The 25,885-nt window shown below is 39.3% G+C and overlaps 1 long non-coding RNA gene across 1 annotated transcript in view; it reads left to right on the forward strand.

Annotated features, from left to right (window-relative positions):
* The window catches only part of LOC123328424, a 154,773-nt gene that overhangs the window by 20,736 nt on the left and 108,152 nt on the right, over positions 1–25,885 (forward strand). Inside the window, exon 3 of the long non-coding RNA XR_006543240.2 lies at positions 788–962. This is a non-coding gene — a long non-coding RNA (uncharacterized LOC123328424). The remainder of the gene's footprint in view (positions 1–787; positions 963–25,885) is intronic.

Genomic DNA, 25,885 nt, shown 5'->3' on the forward strand with positions numbered 1-25,885 from the left:
CAAAACACCATAAAATGTGTGTTGTCAAATGAATTTGAGAAGTGCATGAAGATGTTTTCTTTTCTCTATTGCAACAGACATAATAATAAAATAAATATTTGAATGAGAAAAAAATAGAATAACATGAACTTGAGATTTAATTGTGATCTGTTGAAATTGTATTATCCAATATAGGTAAGTCATGATATGGAAAAACAGAAATAAAATATGTTTTATCAAACCTCTGTTTCTAGAGTAATGGAGAGAAATAAAAATACTGAGCCAATGTTATTTGAAAATACAAAGCCAGTTCTTGGAGATTTTATTATTGCTTTTTCTCGGAGATAATTCTATGGTCTAGACAAAGGAGTGACTAATTATGGTTGCAGGTTGACCTCCTGTTTTTGCAAATAAAATTGTATGAGGATACAGCCATGGCCATTCACTTACATATTGTCTGTGGCCACTTTTGTTTGACAATGCACAATAGAGTAGTTGTGATGGAGACCAAATGACTCCACAAAATCTCAAATATTTATTGTTTGTCTCTAGGAAAGTTTGCTAATCCTGCAGGGCATGACATCTGTTTTTGCCATTGGGGTTTGAAAGCAGCTAAGTATTTGTGACTGTGTTCCAGTAAAACTTTATTTATAAAAACAGTCTACAACACAGATTTGGCATAAGGGCTTTAAATTGTTAAGCTTGCTGTAGAGCATAGTGTGTATGCAATAAACATTAGCTGAATAAATATTTAAAATTGATTTAAAAATTCTACTGTTGCCAACACATTCTGTTCTCTTTTTCAGAGTGCGTGTGTATCCGGATGATACTCATGTGACAACTGGCGACTGGGCCTGATGGATAACTTAGGTGACCTCTGGAGAGTACCTCCACTGTAACTAGAAAGTACTGTGCCCGTGTGGAAAACATTGAGTCCTGGAGCAAATGATAAACTTCAAGCTTGATGAAAAAACAACCAAAAGGTAACACTTCTCTCTGGTGTGCTGCAGTCTTCAGTCTTCTTCTGTTTTTCATCCCCGCTGGCAGCTCAAAGCTGTCCTTAATCCATCATAGACCTCTTGAGTGTGTGCTCTGGGTTCACTGTCATGATGAAAAACTACTTCATGAACTCTACAGAGGAACTCCAGATTGAGTCTCAACTATTTATATAGCTTCTGAAGAAAATGTCATCCAAATGTGGGGGGAAACAATCCAAAAGGCATTTCAAGTATTTGTTTTAAAATAGGAATATTGACAGTGGTACATATATATTTTTTTTCCCTGAAGGTGTTAGTTCTACAAATCCACATAGACAAATTTCACTAGCCGATTTGAGATTACCCAGTTTGATCATGCTACCTCCATTCTGTCACTCAAATCCGCCCTGGCACCTCTACCCCACTGCATCTAGCACAATTCAGCCCCTATACCTCCTTCTGAATTGCTACCACAACTCTTCATGTCTCTAATTTTTACCTGTCTAATTTTACCTGTCTCAGCCAGATTAATCTTCCTGAAGCACAAATCCAATCATATCACTGTTTTTCTGAGAAACCCCAAATGATTCCCCTATGTCTGGAGAATGAAATCTAATCTTAGTCAGTTGACAGCCTTTGGCTCCATTTATCTCTACCACTTCCTACCTCTTCTGCTTACCCTCAACTACTTCTTTTCATGGAGGGTTGCTGGATAACAATATGCCCAGTTAATCTGAATTTCAGATAAAGAATGTATTAGTATAAATATATCCCAAATACTGCATGGGAAATATTCATACCATAAAAATGATTCATTATTCATATGAAATGTAAATTTAACTGAGTACTTTTGTTTGCTAAATCTGGCAGTACTTCTTCCATCCTTGCTACATTACTGGATTCAAGTATATTTTGTTTTCTACATGTACCTCATGCTTTTCAGCTTTTCTGATTCTGTCAGAATTACCTCCTAACTACCTAGATATCATAAATAAAAGTATGGAGCACGTAATTGTTCCCTCTCCTAAGTCAGCGTGTTGTAGAAGGACACAAATGAGACCTACTCTGGTTAGCATTATGGCTTCAACTTTACCATCTCTGTGACCTTTGGGCAAACTGCTGAGCACTTTTAAAATTTATTTTTAACTGGAGGATACTTACTGTACAGTATTTTTTGGTTTCTGTCATACATCAACATGAATCAGTCATAGGTATACATATGTCCCCTCCCTCTTGAAACACCCACCCCCAACCCATCCCACCCCTCTAGGTTGTCACAGAGCACTGGGTTTAGCTCCCTGTGTCATATAGCAAATTCTCACTGGCTTAGCTTTTATAGACTTCAGCTTCACTATCTACAAGTGAGGATAATACTGCCAACTTCAAGTGATTATTTTAAGGTTAAGTGTGAAATTTTATAAAATCTTTCTAAAAATATATGGTTTATATGAGGGATTTGATAAATGACAATGCCTTATCAACTTTCATCTTATGTCAATGCTTTTTAAACTTGAATAACCTCAAAATTCCCCCAATATATCTGTGGATTTCAATGTAAGAAACACTTTATTAAATAATTAGGTGGTCATTTCACACCTTCCACATTAATACCAATCAGACTTAAGAAAGGATTTATCTAGATAATCTAGAATAGGATATATTTTTAGACTCAACAAACTACAAACAATATTTAAACAATATCATAAAGAACTTCATAGGGTTCACAGAAATAAAATAACAGATCCTTATTACAGAAGCGGAGAAGGCAATGGCACCCCACTCCAGTACTCTTGCCTGGAAAATCCCATGGATGGAGAAGCCTGGAAGGCTGCAGTCCATGGGGTCGCTAGAGTCGGACACGACTGAGCGACTTCACTTTCACTTTTCACTTTCATGCATTGGAGAAGGAAATGGCAACCCACTCCAGTGTTCTTGCCTGGAGAATCCCATGGACAGGGAAGCCTGGTGGGCTGCCGTCTATGGGGTCGCACAGAGTCGGACACGACTGAAGCGACTTAGCAGCGGTAGCAGCAGTATTAGAGAAGCACTATGGTCAATCTTAAGTTGTATATATGCTTTACTCTCCAGTAGACAAGTTGTCATTGGCCAGGCTACATAGTTGGGTTTTGTTTCTTCTCTATAGAGAAGTTTTCTGTAGAACAGAAATTTGTATTTGTTTATTGAAGCACTGATTGACTGACTATATAAATATTGATCTCAAATTCAGAATTATAGGCTTTGAATTATGACTTAAGTATATGTTTAAGAGTACCATTTGCATCCCGGAGTTTTTTTTTTTTTTTTTTTTGGCCCTGCCATGAGGCTTGTGTGATCTTAGTTCCTTGACCAGGATTGAACCCACACCTTTGTCAGTGGAAGCAGGGAGTGCTAACCACTGGACCACCAGGGACTTCTCCAATGCCCTTCTTGATAGTGGATCTGTATCACCCTCTTCTGGATAGAGAATGGGTTATATGACTTTAGCCATGGTTTACTGGACATATAACCTGACTGGCATATGCTGAGTCAATCAGATTTTCTCTCACTGGATATGGAAATTGTTGTCAATCTCTGGTGGATGTTTAAAGTAAAGTGCTTTCTGCCTTCCATAGGGAAATATATTCTACTGGGAAAAGATAAAACTATTCTACAGAAGGTGATAGTAATGGGGCAGCCACAGAATTGGGTCTTAGAAACATTGCAAAGTAACCTGTGACTTGGTTTCTCACTATCTGATTTAGTCCCTTATGGAAGTAAAGTGGTCATAACTCGTATTGTTGTTAAAGAAATTTTGAGGGTATGTTTTGTTATTCACAATCAGATAACCTCTAATGAAAGCACTCGGGTCAAAATGGGAAATTGACTACACCTTTCTGGACCACTGCATAAAGGAGTGAGGGTCACCTGTGGGTAGTGTGAATTTTAGAGCTGGCTGTGTGCATGTGCTGTTTCAAGGCAGAGGAAGCTAGAGGAAAGCCAGAGGGAGTGGCCAACAGGAAAGAAAGGACCACTGATTGGCTAAGTGGGTATCAAAAAACTTGGGGAAATTGTTGAATGCAGTTCTTTACTAAGTCATAGTAAATAATCTGCACCCTCTCTTTCATTTTCCCGTGAAATGTTCAGAAAACCTATAATATTCACTAAACTTTGGACGAGTGTGCTTTTTTTTTTTTTTTAATAATCAGTGTACAGGATGAATATATTGGGTGGCAAGATTGATATCTGGTTTGACTAAATGCAGCAGTTGGGCCCAGACTGGGATTTCAAATATGCTGGGCTATTGTTTCAGTTTTCATTTGAAGAAAAGTTTTCATAAAAATTTCATAAAACAGGCATAATAAAAGGAGCCTTGAATAAAGAATTGAAAGGTATGGGCTAACATTCAAGAACCCTCACCTCTTCATTATGTCTCATGTCATATTACTGATAGAGTAATCCTGAAAGATATTAGAAGATTTTATGAGTTCAAATATTATCAAGAGAATGAAAAGAGTTTATAAACCATAAAGAGCTCCAAAGGTTAAAGGCAGTGTTTTGGTTCACAATCTAGATTATGAGCTCCTTTTCTTTGCTTTTGTTTCTTAATATCTAGCACAGCAACCATAATAACCTAGGAGGTACTCGTAAATTGACTGTTGAAGAAATCAATGTAGGCTTCAGGATCACATAGGTATTTTATGTATATATAAATCAATCAGTCTCAAACCATTCATTGACAAAGAGAATACAAACTGTCCTTGTGTACTTGGGAACAAAGGACAGGAAATAGCAATGGAACTGATTTAGGTTAAAGTCACATCCAAATAGTGAGAATGGTAGCAGGGGAAGTTGAATATCCCTTCCCTAGAGAGTCTAAAGAGATTGAATTTTGTTCTCCTTGGAGCAATTTAAGTCTAACCTTGATGAACTTGAAGATCTCTCAGCATCTTTTCTATCTGTTTAATCTTAGGATTAAAATGAATCTGAAATCTTCTTTATGGCTGGGATGGCAATTGATGTCTTCTGTGTAGGCTTAGATAACTCTGATTCAGTGGGAAGTGTCCAACAAATGCACTGCAGCATATATGTCAGTTGGTTGGTTTCTCAGTTGACTATTTTGAGCATATTTATCATAAGCATTTCTAATACATAATTCTAGAAGGCTTAATACAATCTGTAGGCCTTTTTACCATCAATGAATCACACTGAGCATGTTCCTTTGGCCTTTGATGTAAGTGACAGAGAGTGTGACTTAGTGCTCTTGTGACTAATTTTGTGTAGGTTGCTTCTATATATGGAACAACATGAATAAATCACTCCCTGTATTTCAGTGGCTTTACATAAATACGTAAACAATGCATCCTGGTTTCTGACTGTGATAGTTTTTAAAGTGATGTTAACATGTAGACCAGAATATATAGCATCTACACAAGTTTACTTCTTAGTTTTCCTTGCTCTTAGAACTGCTTTCAGGTTGGGATAAGGCCCTGCATTTTAGAGGGCCTCGTGTATCATGGAAACACACACAGAGTACATTTATCTAAAAAAGTGTGGTTATTTCTGTCACCTGGGATGCAGGACTCATACTGGCACAGTTCATACTGAAACAATGAGCATCCATTCTCATGACCAGTACCATTTAGGCCTCAGAAAACTACTTCTCCATATCTTGCCCTATATTTTCAAAATAGACGGTTGTCAACTCCAAGTGCTATAAAGATTTGTGAGACATGATACTGCTGGTGTCACAGATTTAGAAATCAGAGAGAATTTGAGGGCAAACTTACATAGATAAAAGAAAAGACAAGTAATTTCTATCAGTCTGGGTTTAATCAGGAACCATTCTAGGTATTATGAGAAAAAACATCAATGAAAGGAATTAAAGTTGCCATGATTGTGGGAAGAGCTGAAACAGTGGATGTTGGAAGTCTGTAGCTTGAAGGTCAGAAAAATAGTCATTAAGAACCAGCTGCAGGCTCTAAGGCATACTATTCTTAAAGGATTAATTGGGATTTGCTGCAATCTCAGTAGCTCTAAGAAAGCTTCTAGCAACCAGCAAGCAGCGACAATGTGGATGCACCTGGTATGCCTGGGAAGTCAGTGGATATTCTCCTTGTACCCATGAATCTTGTTACCAACAACCCACAAGAATAATGACTTCTTCTCCATTCTGCCTGCAAAATATCACATGAGTTTCTTTCACCATCCATCTCTAATTCAGAACCATACAAAGTTGAGACTTCTAAAATATATTGTTCCTGGCTACTACTCTGCAATGCATAGGAGAGGAATAGGGGCAGTGCTGAAGTGACAAATGGTAGTTCAATACAATCACCCTTGTATCAATGCAACATCCAGGTGTAACATTTCTTCTTAAATATTTAAGTTCTGAGTAAAGACAAACATAATGCCTTGCTTTCAACTACTGTGAGGCAACTCACCTTAATTCATGTACAGACACATTCATTTTCCCCAAAGATAAGGCAGGAAGGCTCATCTGCCACTCTATCCATTTCTGATAATCTATGACTTGGATATTAAAATACAGAGTTGACCACCATGAGCATATTTTTAATTTCATAATTGAGAATATATGAGAAACTTAATTTATACAAATACATATGTGTGTGTGTGTATATATATATATATATATATAAAAGAATAAAGAAAATATGGACAGTTACTAGCCATTTTTTTCCTGCAACTTGTCAAATGGCTGTGGTTGCTGCTGCTGCTAAGTCACTTCAGTCGTGTCCAACTCTGTGCGACCCCATAGATGGCAGCCCACCAGCCTCCCCTGTTCCTGGGATTCTCCAGGCAAGAACACTGGAGTGGGTTGCCATTTCCTTCTCCAATGCATGAAAATGAAAAGCTAAAGTGAAGTCGCTCAGTCGTGTCTGACTCTTAGAGACCCCATGGACTGCAGCCTACCAGGCTCCTCTGTCCATGGGAGTTTCCAGGCAAGAGTACAACTGGCTGTGGTTAGTATTCATAATTTCCCACTTGCACTATCCATAACCCCTTTGCCCTCAGCAAGTATATCATAGTTTTTTGCCTTGTGGAGACTCAGAATTGGTATCCATGTTGCTGATAAAGTGCTCCTTCAGCAGTGGATATAGCTATATCAGCTACGGGGAATGAAAACTCATATGTTTAATCTCCAGCCATGGTTGATTTTCATAGAATGGGACACTTTGCCCATCTAATTGTTGTGTCTCCTCTGCTGTGTTTTCTCTTGTATTGTTGCATGTCACATGAATATCCTCCACATTTTGTGCCCATTTTGAAAGATTCATCCACATGCCCCTTCTCCCAAGCAGCTTTTCCAGTTTTTGAGTCTCGTTATTTTCAAATCTCTGGTCATTTAGCTAAATTGTAAGTGACTACATATAGATAAGTGTAGACTTATACTTTTATTTTCCAGGTAATCTTATCTTTGAGGCATACCTAACTTAAGATTGTAACTGCTCAAAAGCCTACCTCAAGGACGCTGTCCCTTAAATAGCTTTCCTTCAGTACTACTACTTCCATCTACTTTTGAATAGTTTTAGATTATCTTCTGGAACCAATTGTAAGTCATGCCCAACTAGTTTCCCTTCTCAATGAAGTGGTCATAGGGGAGTCTTTTTTAAAATTATTTTTATTTTATTTTAAAATGTATTTTAATTGGAGGATAATTGCTTTACAGTGTTGTGCTGGCTTCTTCCGTACAACAACATCAATCAGCCATAAGTATACATATGCCCCTCCCTTTTGCATGAGGACATGAGATGAGGTAAAGGAGAAGAGGCAATGCAACCTGAACAGGCACCACAAGAGTCTAAATCACTAGCTCGTGGAAGCTCCTATAAGCCTTTCTTTTGGAGCCCAGTCTTGCACATACCACTTCTACTTGATGATGGATTGCTGTCACATCAATCTTTATGAGTTGGTGGTTCATATAGCATTCAGCTTATAATGAGTAGTTCAGTTTACATAGTAACTCTGTGGCCACCATCAGCTCTTCAGGGCCCATGTACAGGAGAGTGGTTTTCTGTAGGAAAGAGCACAATTTACTCTAGTATCCCAGGTCTGCAGAGTAATTCATCAATAAGGTCCTGCCAAAGGCCCCATATACCATCCCTATCACAGGTGCTTCATGTTCCACTGAGGCTGCTACATCATATGGCACGAGTGGCAGAAAGGCTTACACAGAAGTGTGGCACCATGGCAGAGCCTGCTCTTTGGGCTCAACTAACAACTAGAAATCTTACTAATTACTTGGTAAATGTGTCCAAGCCACGTTCATGACCAAATCTGACATACGTTGCCTTTAAAACTCAGGTGCCCAATAGGCCTTGGTGGTAGTGGATGCCAGATGTACCAACTTGTCCTTCACCTCAGAGCTGGTATATTGACATGCACTGAAACTCCAGAAACCTTACTGAAGTTACAGAATCCTAAAGTATTGAGGGGTTTATTTCTTATGCTTTTTCATATGTGTGTCTTACCAAGGTATCTGTGGTAGGGGTTAGAAAAATGTTCTGTAAAGAGCTAAAGAGTAATTATTTTAGGCTTTGCAGACCATGTAGCATTCTCTGCCACATGTTCTTCCTTTTTGTTTGTTTGGTTTGGTTTTTCACTATTATTTTAAAATGTAAAAAAATGTTCTTAGTTCACGAGTTGTATGAAGACAGGTTCCTCGTAGTTTGATTGCAGTTTTTGGGCAATACTTCCCTAACTATCTGTGGTATGGTTTTCTCTTTTTAAATTTGCAATCCATTTCAGACTGCTACTTTTGTAAAAATGAGTAAAAATGAATAACTAAGAATAAGATGATAAAGACAGAAAATAAAAGTTTACTTTTAAATATTGGGTTCAATAAGCATAAAATTATGGTCTTCCTTGGTGGCTCAGATGGTAAATAATCTGCCTGCAATGCGGGAGACCTGGGTTCAATCCCTGGGTCGGGAAGATCCCCTGGAGGAGGGCATGGCAACTTACTGCAGTATTCTTGTCTGGAGAATCCCCATGGACAGAGGAGCCTGGAGGGTTACAGTCCATGGGGTTGCAAAGAGCTGGACACGACTGAGTGGCTAAGCACAGAACAAGCATAACATCATGCTGTCAAACTGCTATAAAACATAAATTCTTAGTCTAAATTTCTCTACTTAACTCATTGAAAATTAGCACATAAAATTTTCTAGTCTCCATTGGAGACTGCACTTAGAATAATACTGATCTAGAGTATTTGTTGGGGCTTCCCTGGTGGCTCTGATGGTAAAGAATCTACTTTCTGCTCACCAGGTCAATCAACACTCAGTGAGTTGAACTGCTGTCATGATCTATGGAATGGCCAAATAACCAAATTCTTTATAGCCTAGATTAAAGCAGTAAGCTGGAAAGTTAATATATTCCTAAAATAAGGAGTAGCAATACACTATTCCTTTGTTAAAGGAATAGAGAGAAAAAAAAATCAGATCTGTAGCTACACATCAAGTAATAGAGGTTGTGTTGATTTCCTGGAGCAGCAGCTGTCTTTGGATTAATTTATTATAATCTACTATAATTCTCTAAGATGCATCTGGCTTCGGCATAGCCCAAATAGGTGAGTGGAATGGATATGTGATAGGTATAACCTTGCCCACATCTTTCAAGTCCTGATAGTGACATGGATCTCTGCAGTCCCTCCAGAAAAGCAGTTTTTCTTTTGGTGTTATTACTGCTTGTCATGGACTACCAGTATCTTATTATCCAGTGCCAATAGGGTCTTTGTAAGATACAGTTATGTTATAGTGGGACTGGGACATACCTCTGCTTATCTCTGAGAAATCTGAAAGTCTGGTATTGATACTTAGGCAAGGTTAAGAGGAAGAAGGCTAACTAGTGATCTTTTACTCAGTTCAGTTCAGTTGCTCAGTCACGTCCAACTCTTTGTGACCCCATGGACTGCAGCACGCCAGGCTTCCATGTCCATCACCAACTCCTGGAGACTACTCAAACTCATGTCCATTGTGTCGGTGATGCCCCATCTCATCATCTGTCATTCCCTTGTCCTCCCCCCTTCAATCTTTCCCAGCCTCAGGGTCTTTTCCAATGAGTTGACCCTTCACATCAGGTGGCCAAAGTACTGGAGTTTCAGCTTCAGCATCAGTCCTTCCAATGAATATTCAGGACTGATTTCCTTTAGGATTGATTGCCTGGATCTCCTTGTAGTCCAAGGGACTCTCAAGAGTCTTCTCCAGTACCACAGTTTGAAAGCATCAATTCTTAGACACTCAGCTTTCTTTATAGCCCAACTCTCACACCCATACATGACTACTGAAAAAACCATAGCTTTGACTAGATGGACATTTGTTGGCAAAGTAATGTCTCTGCCTTTTAATATGCTGCCTAGGTTGGTCATAGCTTTTCTTCCAAAGAGCGTCTTTTAATTTCATGGCTGCAGTCACAATCTGCAGTGATTTTGGAGCCCCCCAAAATAAAGTCTGTCTCTGTTTTCATTTTTTCCCCATCTATTTGGCATGAAGTGATGGGACTGGATGCCATGATCTTAGGTTTCTGAATATTGAGCTTTAAGCCAACTTTTTCACTCTCCTCTTTCACTTTTATCAAGAGACTCTTTAGTTCTTCTTTGCATTCTGCCATAAGGCTGGTGTCATCTGCATATCTGAGGTTATTGATATTTCTCCCGACAATCTTGATTCCAGCTTGTGCTTCCTCCAGCCCAGTGTTTCTCATATGCAGAGTGCCTGCATCTTGACGTACTCCTTTCCCTATTTGGAACCAGTCTGTTGTTCCATGTCCGGTTCTAACTCTTGCTTCCTGACCTGCATACAGATTTCTCAAGAGGCAGGTCAGGTGGTCTGGTATTCCCATCTCTTTCAGAATTTTCCACAGTTTATTGTGATCCACACAGTCAAAGGCTTTGGCATAGTCAATAAAGCAGAAGTAGATGTTTTTCTGGAATTCTCTTGCTTTTGCAATGATCCAGCAGATGTTGGCAATTTTACCTATGGTTCCTCTGCCTTTTCTAAATCCAACTTGAACACCTGGAAGTTCATGATTCATGTATTGTTGAAGCCTGGCTTGGAGAATTTTGAGTGTTACTTTGCTAGTGTGTGAGATGAGTGATCTTTTATTTGCTGTTAAAAGCTCAAAATTCTCTTGATGCTGGTGAGGATCAGCTTTTTAAAAATAGTTTTCAGGGATATGCATATTGATAACTTACCCCAGATTTAGCCAGATCCATAGCTGGGCTTCGTCTATGTAATGAATAGGGTGTAGAAGATCCCTCTGGAAACTCTTGCCTTATCTCTCCTGAAGCTATTTAGAATACTCACTTATATCCACATCACTGTTGGAGGTTCAGAATCCAGAAATGAAGCTGCTCCTGTGCTGGTGAAACAGGAACCTGGGCAATTGTGCCTGGAAATCTCTCAGCCCTTATGCTTCCAGTGCTCACTTTTTTCCTTTTACCACATGCTCTCTCTTTTCATATACTTTAGGTGAGTGTACACTGAAAAGTCTTTTGAGTCTTCTCAATTCTCCAACCTTGAATCATTGTAGTGTCATTACTGTCTTTAATCAAAGAACCAATTCTAGTTCCTATTCTTAAGATTCTATTATCCTAGAATATTTTCCATAAAAATAGCATATCCATCTGGATTTAATCAGGAAAACAGATCCCCTCTAAGTAATATGGGGATCAAGGAATTTAACATCAGAGTTATGGCTTCATCGACGTAGACACATTTGTAGTAATGAGGGTTAGGGAGACTAGGCAGAAGGTCATAGTTTCTGACCACCACCGACGTGGTTATTATTAAAAATTACTACTGTTTCTAGCATTTGTTGAGAAAATTCTCACATGTAGGGAAAAAAGTAATGATTTACATAATTTTGACTTAAACTGTTGATTGCTCTTGTTTAGTTGCTAAGACCTGTCTGACTTTTTGCGATGCCATGAACTGGAGTGCACCAGGCTCCTTTATCCATGGGATTTCTCAGGCAAGAATACTGGAGTGGGTTGCCATTTCCTTCTTCAGAGGATCTTCCAGACTCAGGAATTGAACCTGTGTCTCCTGCTTGGCAGGTGGATTCATTACCACTGAGCCATCTGGGAAGCCCCAAAACCTGTTGTTTAGTAACTCTTAAATATTTAGGCATGTGATATGTGGGCCTGAATTTACAGTTTGATGGACCCCACAAAAGTTAGGGCCAAGCCTACTTTTTTCTCATGATGCTCCCTTGTGGTCTTTTCTTGACAAAGTCTGCCTTGCCTCTTCTTTAGTTTCATTTGCTGTGTATTCCTTACCTATCATATCTGACCAACTCAAAATTTCCCTTAACTAAAATGATAATCAGCTCTCATATTTATAGGTCATCTCCAGGGTTTTATTTTGGCCCCAACATTGAATCCTGAACCACTATTATTAAATTTATATTAACTCAGTGCAGTATCAGATATTATCTTTATTGTAGTATATTTGCATCTAATGTAATAACTACCTGATAAATAAAGAGATTATTTGAGAGTTTACATAGTGCTATAGTTAAAATATGAATAAAAATATATGTAATAATAAAGGTGTGTGAGTTTCCCAGGAGTGAGAGTTAAGCATTATCAAAAGAAAGTTTGAGGATGATTTGGGGCTGTCCCCTTTCATCTCCACTATTCAACCAAAATTTTTTTCTTTTATCATATTTGTTTTTATTTCTTGGTAAGATTTTGTTTTAAACTAGCTTTCTTAATTTTAAAACCATGTTTAAAATCCATGGATTTAACCCAAGTCTTTATTTTATATTTGAGGATATTGAGGTCCATAAGAAATAAATGAACTTGCTTAAGGCTACATAATGAAATAATGGTAAACCTGGGAGTAAAACCCAGGTCCCTCATCCCTGACGATCCTCATTCCAGTTTTCTTACAAGTGCTTATATGATGTCGGAGCTCTTGCAGCCGCCTACTGGTGATAGCTTATTTCACTTAAATACAACTATAGTTTCATGTTAAACAAATAACCTATATTATATTCTAGTATATATGAATATGAACTGATAACAGATTCTCTTTCATATTCCACCCTGCACACACAGGAAAAGATAACTTGAAATTAAAAATTTATTTCTTCCACATCAAGAAAATGTCATTTAAATGGCATGACACCTATGTGTAACTGGAGTAACACCACTCTTGATGGATGTGGATGCTGGACGTGAGAACCTGGTGACACTTCATGCTGCTTTTCACACAAAATTTTCTAAGGTTCTGATTTTAAGTTTACTAGATAATGTTTTAGATATGTTAAATTGGATGTATTTTATACAATTACAAATTATTGTAATTCCTCTCAAAAAACTTGAGAAATGAAATTTTGCCACCTGGTATTATTGACATTTGATTTAAAATGCATTCTAAAATATGTATACCTTAATTGCATTTCTCTGAGTTTGGCATTCAGATGAAAAGGGTAAAGATAAAGAGGACAGTATTCAAATGTCTTGAAAATCTATGATTTTTTTTTTAAGGCCTGATATAATAAAAGTTTGATTTTTCTTGCAGATGAATCATCACTTTCTACTAATCCAAAGTGAAAGTGAAAGTTGTTCAGTTATGTCTGAGTCTTTGTGACCCCATAGAGTATATACAGTCCATGAAATTCTCCAGGCCAGGATACTGGAGAGGGTAGCCATCCCCTACTCCAGGGAATCTTCCCAACTCAGGGATTAAACCCAGGTCTCCCACATTGCAGGCAGATTCTTTACCAGCTGAGCCACAAGGGAAGCCCCTAGTAATCTAAAGAGAAGATTAATGCATCATGAATAGTTCAATTATATGTTATGGGATTGAGTATCATTAATGTTAATACAAGGAGCGGTGGCTGCACCAGCACAGGAGGGCCAAGAGGAGCTACTCCCCGCTCAAGGTCAGGAGCGGCGGTGGTGAGGAGATACCCCTGGTCCAAGGTAAGGAGCAGCGGCTGCGCTTTGCTAGAAGCAGCTGTGAAGAGATACCCCATGTCCAGGGTAAGAGAAACCCAAGTAAGACAGTAGGTGTTGCGAGAGGGTATCAGAGGGCAGACATACTGAAACCATAATCACAGAAAAATAGTCAATATAATCACATGGACCACAGCCTTGTCTAACTCAATGAAACTAACCCATGCGGTGTGGGGCCACCCAAGATGGGTGGGTCATGGTGGAGAGATCTGACAGAATGTGGTCCACTGGAGAAGGGAATGGCAAACCACTTCAGTATTCTTGCCTTGAGAATGCCATGAACAGTATGAAAAGGCAAAATGATAGGATACTGAAAGAGGAACTTCTCAGGTCGGTAGGTGCCCAATATGCCACTGGAGATCAGTGGAGAAATAACTCCAGAAAGAATGAAGGGATGGAGCCAAAGCAAAAACAATACCCAGTTTTGGATGTGACTGGTGATAGAAGCAAGGTCTGATGCTGTAAAGAGCAATATTGCATAGGAACCTGGAATGTCAGGTCCATGAATCAAGGCAAATTGGAAGTGGTCAAACAAGAGATGGCAAGGGTGAGTGTCGACATTCTAGAAATCAGAGAACTAAAATGGACTGGAATGGGTGAATTTAACTCAGATGACCATTATATCTACTACTGTGGGCAGGAATCCCTCAGAAGAAATGGAGTAGCCATCATGGTCAACAAAAGAGTCCGAAATGCAGTACTTGGATGCAATCTCAAAAATGACAGAATATCCCTGTTCATTTCCAAGGCAAACCATTCAATATCATGGTAATCCAAGCCTATGCCCCAACCAGTAACGCTGAAGAAGCTGAAGTTGAACAATTCTATGAAGACCTACAAGACCTTTCAGAACTAACACCGAAAAAAGATGTTCTTTTCATTATAAGTGACTGGAATGCAAAAGTAGGAAGTCAAGAAACACCTGGAATAACAGGCAAATTTGGCCCTGGAGTACGGAATGAAGCAGGGCATAGAAAAATAGAGTTTTGCCAACAGAACACACTGGTCAGAGCAAACACCCTCTTCCAACAACACAAGGGAAGACTCTACACATGGACATCACCAGATGGTCAACACCAAAATCAGATTGATTATATTCTTTGCAACCAAAGATGGAGAAGCTCTATACAGTCAGCAAAAACAAGACCGGGAGCTGACTGTGGCTCAGATCATGAACTCCTTATTGCCAAATTCTGCCTTAAATTGAAGAAAGTAGGGAAAACCACTAGACCATTCAGGTATGACCTAAATCAAATCCCTTATGATTATACAGTGGAAGTGAGAAATAGATTTAAGGACTAGATCTGATAGATAGAGTATCTGATGAACTGTGGATGGAGGTTCATGACATTGTACAGGAGACAGGGATCAAGACCATCCCCAGGAAAAAGAAATGTGAAAAAGCAAAATGGCTCTCTGGGAGGGCTTACAAATAGTTGTGAAAAGAAGAGAAGCGAAAAGCAAAGGAGAAAAGGAAAGATATAAGCATATGAATGCAGAGTTGCAAAGAATAGCAAGAGATGAAAAAGCCTTCCTCAGTGATAAATGCAAAGAAATAGAGGAAAACAACAGAATGGGAAAGACTAGAGATCTCTTCAAGAAAATTAGAGATACCCAGGGAACATTTCATGCAAAGATGGGCTCGATAAAGGACAGAAATGGTATGGACCTAACAGAAAGAAGATATTAAGAAGACGTGGCAAGAATACACAGAAGATCTGTATAAAAAAGATCTTCATGACCAAGATAATCATGATGGTGTGATCACTCACCTAGAGCCAGACATCCTGGAATGTGAAGTCAAGTGGGCCTTAGGAAGCATCACTATGAACAAAGCTAGTGGAGGTGATGGAATTCCAGTTGAGCTATTTCAAATCCTGAAAGATGATGCTGTGAAAGTGCTGCACTCAATATGCCAACAAATTTGGAAAACTTGGCAGTGGTCACGGGACTGGAAAAGGTCAGTTTTCATTCAATTCCCAAAGAAAGGCAATGCCAAAGAATGTTCAAACTACCACACAATTGCACTCATCTCACACGCTAGTAAAGTAATGCTGAAGATTGTCCAAGCTAGGCTTCAGTAATACGTGAACTGTGAACCTCCAGATTTTCAAGCTGGTTTTAGAAAAGGCAGAGGAACCAGAGATCAAATTGCCAACATCCGCTGGATCATGAAAAAAGCAAGACAGTTCCAGAAAAACATCTATTTTTGCCAAAGCCTTTGACTGTGTGGATCACAATAAACTGTGGAAAATTTTGAAAGAGATGGGAATACCAGACCACCTGACCTGCCTCTGGAGAAACCTATATGCAGGTCAGGAAGCAGCAGTTAGAACAACATGTTCTAACTGGACATGGAACAACAGACTGGTTCCAAATAGGAAAAGTAGTACATCAAGGCTGTATATTGTCACCCTGCTTATTTAACTTATATGCCGAGTACATCATGAGAAACGCTGGGCTGGAGGAAGCACAAGCTGGAATCAAGATTGCCAGGAGAAATATCAATAACCTCAGATATGCAGATGACACCACCCTTATGGCAGAAAGTGAAGAGGAACTAAAAAGCCTCTTGGTGGAAGTGAAAGAGGAGAGTGAAAAAGTTGGCATAAAGCTCAACATTCAGAAAACTAAGATCATGGCATCTGGTGCCATCACTTCATTGAAATAGATGAGGAAACAGTGGAACCAATGTCAGACTTTGGTTTTTTGGGCTCCAAAATCACTGCAGATGGTGATTGCAGCCGTGAAATTAAAAGACGCTTACTCCTTGGAAGGAAAGTTATGACCAACCTAGATAGCATATTCAAAAGCAGAGATATTACTTTGCCAACAAAGGTCCGTCTAGTCAAGGCTATGGTTTTTCCAGTAGTCATGTATGGATGTGAGAGTTGGACTGTGAAGAAAGCTGAGTGCCCAAAATTGATGCTTTTGAACTGTGGTATTGGAGAAGACTCTTGAGAGTCCCTTGGGCTGCTAGGAGATCCAACCAGTCCATTCTAAAGGAGATCAGACCTGGGTGTTCTTTGGAAGGAATGATGCTAAAGCTGAAGCTCCAGTACTTTGGCCACCTCATGCGAAGAGTTGACTCATTGGAAAACACTCTGATGCTGGGAGGGATTGGGGGCAGGAGGAGAAGGGGACAGCAGAAGATGAGTTGGCTGGATGGCATCACTGACTCGATGGATGTGAGTTTGAGTGAACTCGGGGAGTTGGTGATGAACAGGGAGGCCTGGCGTGCTGCAATCATTGGGTCGCAAAGTATCAGAACGATTGAGCGACTGAACTGAACTGAACTGAATGTTAATACAAAGTTACCAGAAGATATGAACGAAAACAAGAACCGTTGGGTAGGTTGAATCAGGTGCTTTTAAACCAAATTGGACTTAAGAGTCTTCTCAGAATTTAATCTCTCAAGGGCTACCTTCCTTGATAGTGAAAGTGAAAGTTGCTCAGTTGTGTCCAACAATTTGCAACTGCATGGACTATAGAGTCCATGAAATTCTCCAGGCCAGAATACTGGAGTGGGTAGCCATTACCTTCTCCAAGGAATCTTCCCAAACCAGGGATTGAACCCAGGTCTCCTGCATTGCAGGTAGATTCTTTACCAAGTGAGCCACGAGGGAAGTTCAAGAATACTGGAGTGGGTAGCCTATCCTGATAGTTCATTTATAATTAGGGTTTTACATGACAAATAGTCATGGAGATATTCTGTGATGTGATTTGAGAGTTTCAGTATATCTCCTCATTCTACATCTATAGTTTCTGAACTTTATCTATTAAATATGTCTCTTTTGACGTTAAATGGAAATTTTAAAATATAACAAAGCTGTTACTGACTGGTGGTTTGACATCCTGAGGTATGGTGACTGGGTAGCCAGCAAATATTGAAGAAATTAATTCCTTGTGCCAGACATTGAAGTGATGATCCTAGGGATGGAGGTGTGAGGAGATATGATATTTTAAAACCTGGGCTTTCAGGATATGTGATGCAATGGATGAGGATGCAAGAGGGAACATTTATGATTATAGAGATGCTTGGGACTGGTCAGACTAGAAGCTGTTAATTAACCAGAATCAGCAGAATCAGGTAGGTAGCTAGAAAGGTTTCAAAGTGGCCACCTGATGAAAAGGAAAATTTCCAGGCAGAATGAAACAATGCATTAGGAAACAGTGCAGAAAGTGATTTTTAGAAGAATACTGGAAAGCCTTTGAATCAGAGCACAGCATACTCTGGAGAATAGTTAAATGCGCTGCTTGGACTTGGGGTTATGACCAAAAGAATTATATTTTCTTATGTGTCAGGGATGCTGAAGGAACAGATTCTGGTCTCTTAATTGAGGGAAATTAGATGTGGAGAATAATAATGAAGAGTAATGCTAGATGCTGACCTACTGGAAGATAAAATTGCAAAGAACCTTCAGTATTTGAATTAATTTCTTAACACCAGGGATGATCAACATTTGACTTAAAAAATCAGTGTTTCCCACCTAACTGTTTAAAAATTCTATCCAGAATAGATCACAAAACTTTTCTTTACCATGGCTGTTACATTCATTTCAATTCTCATGTATCCATGTCTTCAAAAGTCTTTATCTGGGTAAATTTTCATATAGCTGGTTTCACTGATCATGAAAAAGTGTACCCCTTTATAGAGTTGTCATATTAGGCAAGAAAAATAAAGAACCTAATTAAAATTGATCTTCAAATAAACAATCAATCATTTTCAAAAGTATAGGTATCTCCTACATGATATTTAGAAGATACTTTTACTAAAAAGTGACTTCCCTGGTGGCTCAGACAGTAAAGTGTCTGTCTACAATGCAGGAGACCTGGGTTCGATCCCTGGGTCAGGAAGATAAAAGTATTCAGTGTTCATGAAATTCAAATTAACTAGGTGTCCCATATTTTATCTGGCAAGTTAGTTCTTCAACTTCTTTCTCTAACTAATGTTTTCTCCACATCTTCATCTATTCACTCTTTTCCTCTCATTTCTGGGAATATGTCTGTCTTCTTTCTAAAACGGATCTATTCATTTGTTTTCCTGATTCCATTCATTCCCATATTTACCAGAATTTTACTCTAGCAGCCGTTTCCTGCACTTTGCCTTTAATTCACTCCCCTCTCTTAAAATCTCCCCTTCACTCCTGCCAACCCTCTCCATTTGCTGCTTTCCCTCCATGACTAAAGTATCTTTAATTTTTTTTAATTTTATTTTATTTTTAAACTTTACAGTATTGTATTAGTTTTGCCAAATATAGAAATGGATCCGCCACAGGTATACATGTGTTCCCCATCCTGAACCCTCCTCCTTCCTCCCTCCCCATACCATCCCTCTGAGTCGTCCCAGTGCACCAGCCCCAAGCATCCAGTATCGTGCATCGAACCTGGACTGTCCTATCACAATTTTCCCTTAAAATTTTCCTTCTTCAAGCTACTACTGCCCTTAACTGTTAAGCTGCTCAAGAGTAATCCATTCCTACTGCTTTTTCTTCTTCACAGGACCATGCTTGGTATTATAATTTTGTATTAATGTGTCTGATTCTCTAAACAGTAAAAATCCAAGCTGTGGTGAAAGTATTGTCCAGGGAGGCCGCCGGTGTGTTGTCTAGAAGTTTATTTCTTAAAATGGCAATTTGAGTAGAAGTCACATGACAGCCAGGAAGAAGTAAAGTTGGAAAGGAAAAACAAATACTGAAATAAATAAAAATAGATTTTAATAAAAATAATTATCATTTACTAAAACCTTCTTTGGTTCATATACTCTAAGTTGTTTACATTTATAGTTCCTTTAATCCTCACAACAACTACAGTTGACCTTTGGACAACATGAGTTTGAACTATACGAGTCCACTTATATGCAATTAAAAAAAAAAAAAGGATATGTATTACACCATCCATGGTTGGTTGAATTCTCGGTTGTAGAACTGCAGTGGTGTGGTGGGTCGGTGGGTGGGGGGGAGTATAGGAGGAGATTATAAGGTTATACTTGGATTTTCATCCCTAACCCCTGCATTGTTCAAGGGTCAACTGTATATGTAATCTTACCATTGGTTCTCATGTGAAATAAGTAAGATTTAGTGAGATTTAAAAAACAAATTGCTTGTTCAAAATGACACAGCTACTACGTGGTAGAGCAGGCATTTGAATCTAAGGATTTTGATTCCAGAACCCATGGGGTATGGCCATGAGTAACCATCACTTAAATAAATTAAACAAACAAATACCTATCCAATTGCTTATATCAGTTTCAGTTAGCTCTTGAAATATATGCAGTCTGATGTATGTAGTCTGATAAATATTTGCTCTAGTTATTAATTGAGTGAAACAGAAGTGCTTAATGTTTTTATGACATGATTGCTTGGGAAAGCGTGATTTGGATCAGTGAAGACAAGATTTCCATTTTATTCATTTTCCAGATGATGTTTTTAATCTTATTGTAAAATAACACACCCGTGAAATTAAAAGACGCTTAGTCCTTGGAAGGAAAGCTATGACCAACCTAGGCAACATATTAAAAAGCAGAGACATTACTTTGCCAACAAAGGTCCGTCTAGTCAAGGCTATGGTTTTTCCAGTAGTCATGTATGGATGTGAGAGTTGGACTGTGAAGAAAGCTGAGTGCCGAAGAATTGATGCTTTTGAACTGTGATGTTGGAGAAGGCTCTTGAGAGTCCCTTGGGCTGCTAGGAGATCCAACCAGTCCATTCTAAAGGAGATCAGACCTGGGTGTTCTTTGGAAGGAATGATGCTAAAGCTGAAGCTCCAGTACTTTGGCTACTTCATGTGAAGAGTTGACTCATTGGAAAAGACACTCTGATGCTGGGAAGGATTGGGAGCAGGAGGAAAAGGGGACAACGGAGAATGAGATGGCTGGATGGTATCACCGACTCCATGGACGTGAGTTTGAGTGAACTCCAGGAGATGGTGATGGACAGCGAGGCCTGGCGTGCTACAATTCATGGGGTCACAGAGTCGGACACGACTGAGTGACTGAACTGAACTGAACTGAACTGAAAATAACATCTTGGCCTATTGCAAATGTATCTGAGTCTTCTTTAGTCAATCAAATTTCTGATATACCCAGAAATTTAATATACAATATCTATATCCATGTGTGCTAAGTTGCTTCAGTTGAGTCTGACTCTGTGCTACCCTATGGACTGTAGCCTTGCCAGGCTTCTCTGTCCATGGGATTCTCCAGACAAGAATACTGGAGTGGGTTGCTATGCCCTCTGCCAGGGAATCTTCCCAACCCAGGAATTGAACCTACATCTCTTAAAATTCTCCTGAATTGGCAGGTGAATTCTTTACTACTAGCACCACCTGGAAAGTCCAATATTTGTATCTAAATGCGCACTCAAGCATTAGGTTAGTTTAGTAGATTTTATAGTCTCTTATACCTCTAATTCAACAAATAATTATTGAACACTTATTATGTATATAGCATATTTGGGTCTACAGTTGATTAAATAATGGTCAAGTACCTGATATTAAAGAAGCAGTTGTGGAAATGAAACATATATATATATATATTGTATATGGAGCTTCCCTGGTGGTTCAGACAGTAGAGAAAGTTAAGTTGCTCAGTCATGTCTGACTCTTTGCGGCCCCGTGGACTGTAGCCTACCAGGCTCCTCCGTCCATGGGATTCTCCAGGCAAGAGTACTGGAGTGGGTTGCCATTTCCTTCTCCAGGGGATCTTCCCAACCCAGGGATCGAACCCTGGTCTCCCGCATTGGAGGCAGAGGCTTTAACCTCTGAGCCACCATGAGACTTAACTCTGACAGTAGAGAATCTGCCTGCAATGCAGGAGACCTGGGTTTGATCCTGGTTGGGGAAGATCACACCTGGAGAAGGGAATGGCTACCTACTCCAGTATTCTTGCCTAGAGAATCCCATGGACAGAGGAGCCTGGTAGGCTATCATCAATGGGGAACGGCTAAGTACACTCACACATACACACACACACACACACACACACAATGATGACAGCTAGTGCTGAGGGCCTAAACTAGGTTAGTGTAAGAGAGCCTGCAATTGAAGGACTCCATGTGGGAAACATCGTTAGAAATTGGGACCAACTGAATATGGTTGTCAAGAGAGAACTATATTGTATTAATGCATAAAGGAAAATTTAGAAATAAATAAACAGAAGGAAAAGAATGAAACAAGTCAGCGACATCAAGGAAAGAGTTTGGGCAAGCAATTATTGACCAAATTTAAACCTATATTTCCTTAAACATTTTCAGTTTTAAAGACTCTCTTTAAAAATAAAATTGTAAATTGAATATATCCTCTCTAATCCTCTTCTCTTTCCAGTTTTGTCTTCTTCTGTTCTGATTATTGTCATTTTCACATCAGTTTGACTATATAGGAGAAAAATGTTCAAAGCTAGCAATTATTGAGTTAAGTAGCATATTCATATTGTATTTTAAAATGCAATATGAAGTTGACATGTTGCCCCTACTTACAACAAACTGACTCATACACGATTTTGGGCAGGGGAAATAAGAGAGTTTTACATGCATGCAAGGGTCCACAATTTTAAAAGAAAAGGACCCATAAAAGATACAATCCATGGTATTTATAGCTCAGATTATTACATGGGAGTCACAATTCCAATTGCATGTTTAGTTTATATTTTACAGAAACCAAAGTTTTAATACATAAAAAATTAAGATCTCTTTGTGTTTGATTAGCTTCACAATCTCTTTCCTTTCCATTTCAACAAGCATTTAGAAAATGCTTTCTATGTGCATAGACTAATTGATCCTATGGCAGACAAAATAATAGTAAATAATCCCAGAAATTTGAGTTCCTTTGTCATCCAATTACAGGCCATCTATTCTTTTGGATGTCTTGGTAATTCATAGCTGATATTAAGAAGGTCCTTCTACTCATGGCCCATCTTGGAAAAAACTCTATTTAATTAAGAAATGCAAAACTTTTCTAGGCTGAGGAAATGTAGGACAAAATGTAGTTTTTTCCTCTTTAAGTTTCTTCTTTTGGTCAGTCATTCCTCTGAGGTACAGATTTGAATAAATAAGTTTGACTTTGTGAGTTTTGCCTATTCAGGGTCACTAATTTGTTTTTATAATAGGATACTGGACACATGTGAATTTTGCAGTTAGCTTCATATTCTCTAAGCAGTCAACCTTTTCACCCAGCAAACTAACTTGTAAACCAAGGGTGGGGAAGCTAGGTAATGCTTGGTTGTCCTATGGTTATCTGGACAGTGCTTTGTTTTCTATAAAATGCTGAACCAGATCAGTGACCAGATCACCATGAAAGGTTGTTGCTGAACAATGAAAGATGCTGGGATTCTTGGCCTCTGGAGCAGAAGAATTCACTCTGGGGCCAGAGATAAGGCTTGATTGTTCAGAGCTTTTGTGTAATAAAGGTTTATTAAAGTCTAAAAGAGACAGAAAACCATCTATTTCTGCTTTATTGACTATGCCAAAGCCTTTGACTGTGTGGATCACAATAAACTGTGGAAAATTCTGAAAGAGATGGGAATACCAGACCACCTGACCGGCCTCTTGAGAAATTTGTATGCAGGTCAGGAAGCAACAGTTAGAACTGGACATGAAACAATGACTGGTTCCAAATAGGAAAAGGAGTACTTCAAGGCTGTATATTGTCACCCTGCTTATTTAACTTATATGCAGAGGACATCATGAGAAATGCTAGACTGGAAGAAACACAAGCTGGAATCAAGATTGTCAGGAGAAATATCAATAACCTCAGATATGCAGATGACACCACCCTTATGGCAGAAAGTGAAGAGGAACTAAAAAGCCTCTTGATGAAAGTGAAAATGGAGAGCGAAAAAGTTGGCTTAAAGCTCAACATTCAGAAAACGAAGATCATGGCATCTGGTCCCATCACTTCATGGGAAATAGATGGGGAAAACAGTGGAAACAGTGTCAGACTTTATTTTTTGGGCTCCAAAATCACTGCAGATGGTGACTGCAGCCATGAAATTAAAAGACGCTTACTTCTTGAAGGAAAGTTATGACCAACCTAGATAGCATATTCAAAAGCAGAGACATTACTTTGCCAACAAAGGTTCGTCTAGTCAAGGCTATGGTTTTTCCTGTGGTCATGTATGGATGTGAGAGTTGGACTGTGAAGAAGGCTGAGCACCGAAGAATTGATGCCTTTGAACTGTGGTGTTGGAGAAGACTCTTGAGAGTCCTTGGACTGCAAGGAGATCCAACCAGTCCATTCTGAAGGAGATCAGCCCTGGGATTTCTTTGGAAGGAATGATGCTAAAGCTGAAACTCCAGTACTTTGGCCACCTCATGCGAAGAGTTGACTCATTGGAAAAGACTCTGATGCTGGGAGGGATTGGAGGCAGGAGGAGAAGGGGATGACAGAGGATGAGATGGCTGGATGGCATCACTGACTCAATGGATGTGAGTCAGGGTGAGCTCCGGGAGTTGGTGATGGACAGGGAGGCCTGGCATGCTGCGATTCATGGGGTCACAAAGAGTCAGACACGACTGAGCGACTGAACTGAACTTAACTGAAAAGAGATAGAGAAAGCGTCTGACATAGACATCAGAAGAGGGCAGAAAGAGTGCTTCCTTCCCTAGTGTTAGCAAGGGAGTTATATACTTTTTAATTATTCAGTTCAGTTCAGTTCAGTTCAGTCACTGAATCATGTCTACTCTTTGCGACCCCATGAACTGCAGCACACCAGGCCTCCCTGTCCATCACCAACTCCCAGAGTCCACCCAAACCTGTATCCATTGCGTCGGTGATGCCATCCAACTATCTCATCCTCTGTCGTCCCCTTCTCCTCCTGCCCTCAATCTTTCCCAGCATCAGGGTCTTTTCCAATGAGTCAGCTCTTCATATCAGGTGGCCAAAGTATTGGAGTTTCAGCTTCAAGAAGTCCCTCCAACACCCAGGACTGATCTCCTTTAGGATGGACTGGTTGGATCTCCTTGCAGTCTAAGGGACTCTGAAGAGTCTTCTCCAACACCATGGTTCAAAAGCATCAATTCTTCTGCACTCAGCTTTCTTTAGAGTCCAACTCTCACATCTATACATGACCACTGGAAAAACCATAGCCTTGACTAGACGGACCTTTGTTGACAAAGTAATGTCTCTGCTTTTTAATATGCTGTCTAGGTTGGTCATAATTTTCCTTCCAAGGAGCAAGCATCTTTTAATTTCATGGCTACAACACCATCCACAGTGATTTTGGAGACCAGAAAAATAAAGTCAGCCATTGTTTCCACTGTTTCCCCATCTAATTCCCATGAAGTGATGCCATGATCTTCGTTCTCTGAATGTCGAGTTTTAAGCCAACTTTTCCACTTTCCTCTTTCACTTTCATCAAGAGGCTCTTTAGTTCCTCTTCTCTTTCTGCTATAAAGGTGGTGTCATCTGCATATCTGAGGTTATTGATATATCTCCTGGCAATCTTGATTCCAGCTTGTGCTTCTTCCAGCCCAGCGTTTCTCATGATGTACTCTGCATATAAGTTAAATAAGCAGGATGACAATATACAGCCTTGAAGTACTCCTTTTCCTATTTGGAATCAGTCTGTTGTTCCATGTCCAGTTCTAACTGTTGCTTCCTAACCTGTATACAGGTTTCTCAAGAGGCAGGTCAGGTGGTCTTGCATTTTCAACTCTTTCAGAAATGTCTACTGATTATTGTGATCCACATAGTCAAAAGCTTTGGCATAGTCAATAAAGCAGAAATAGATGTTTTTCTGGAACTCTCTTGCTTTTTCGATGATCCAGCAGATGTTGGCAATTTGATCTCTGGTTCTTCTGCCTTTTCTAAAACCAGCTAAAACATCTGAAGTTCACAGTTCACATATTGCTGAAGCCTGGCTTGGAGAATTTTGAGCATTACTTTACTAGCATGTGAGATGAATGCAATTGTGCGGTAGTTTGAGCATTCTTTGGCATTACCTTTCTTTGGGAATTGAATGAAAACTGACCTT

Source organism: Bubalus bubalis, chromosome 12, assembly GCF_019923935.1.
Source record: "Bubalus bubalis isolate 160015118507 breed Murrah chromosome 12, NDDB_SH_1, whole genome shotgun sequence".
NCBI classification, from domain to species: domain Eukaryota; kingdom Metazoa; phylum Chordata; class Mammalia; order Artiodactyla; family Bovidae; genus Bubalus; species Bubalus bubalis.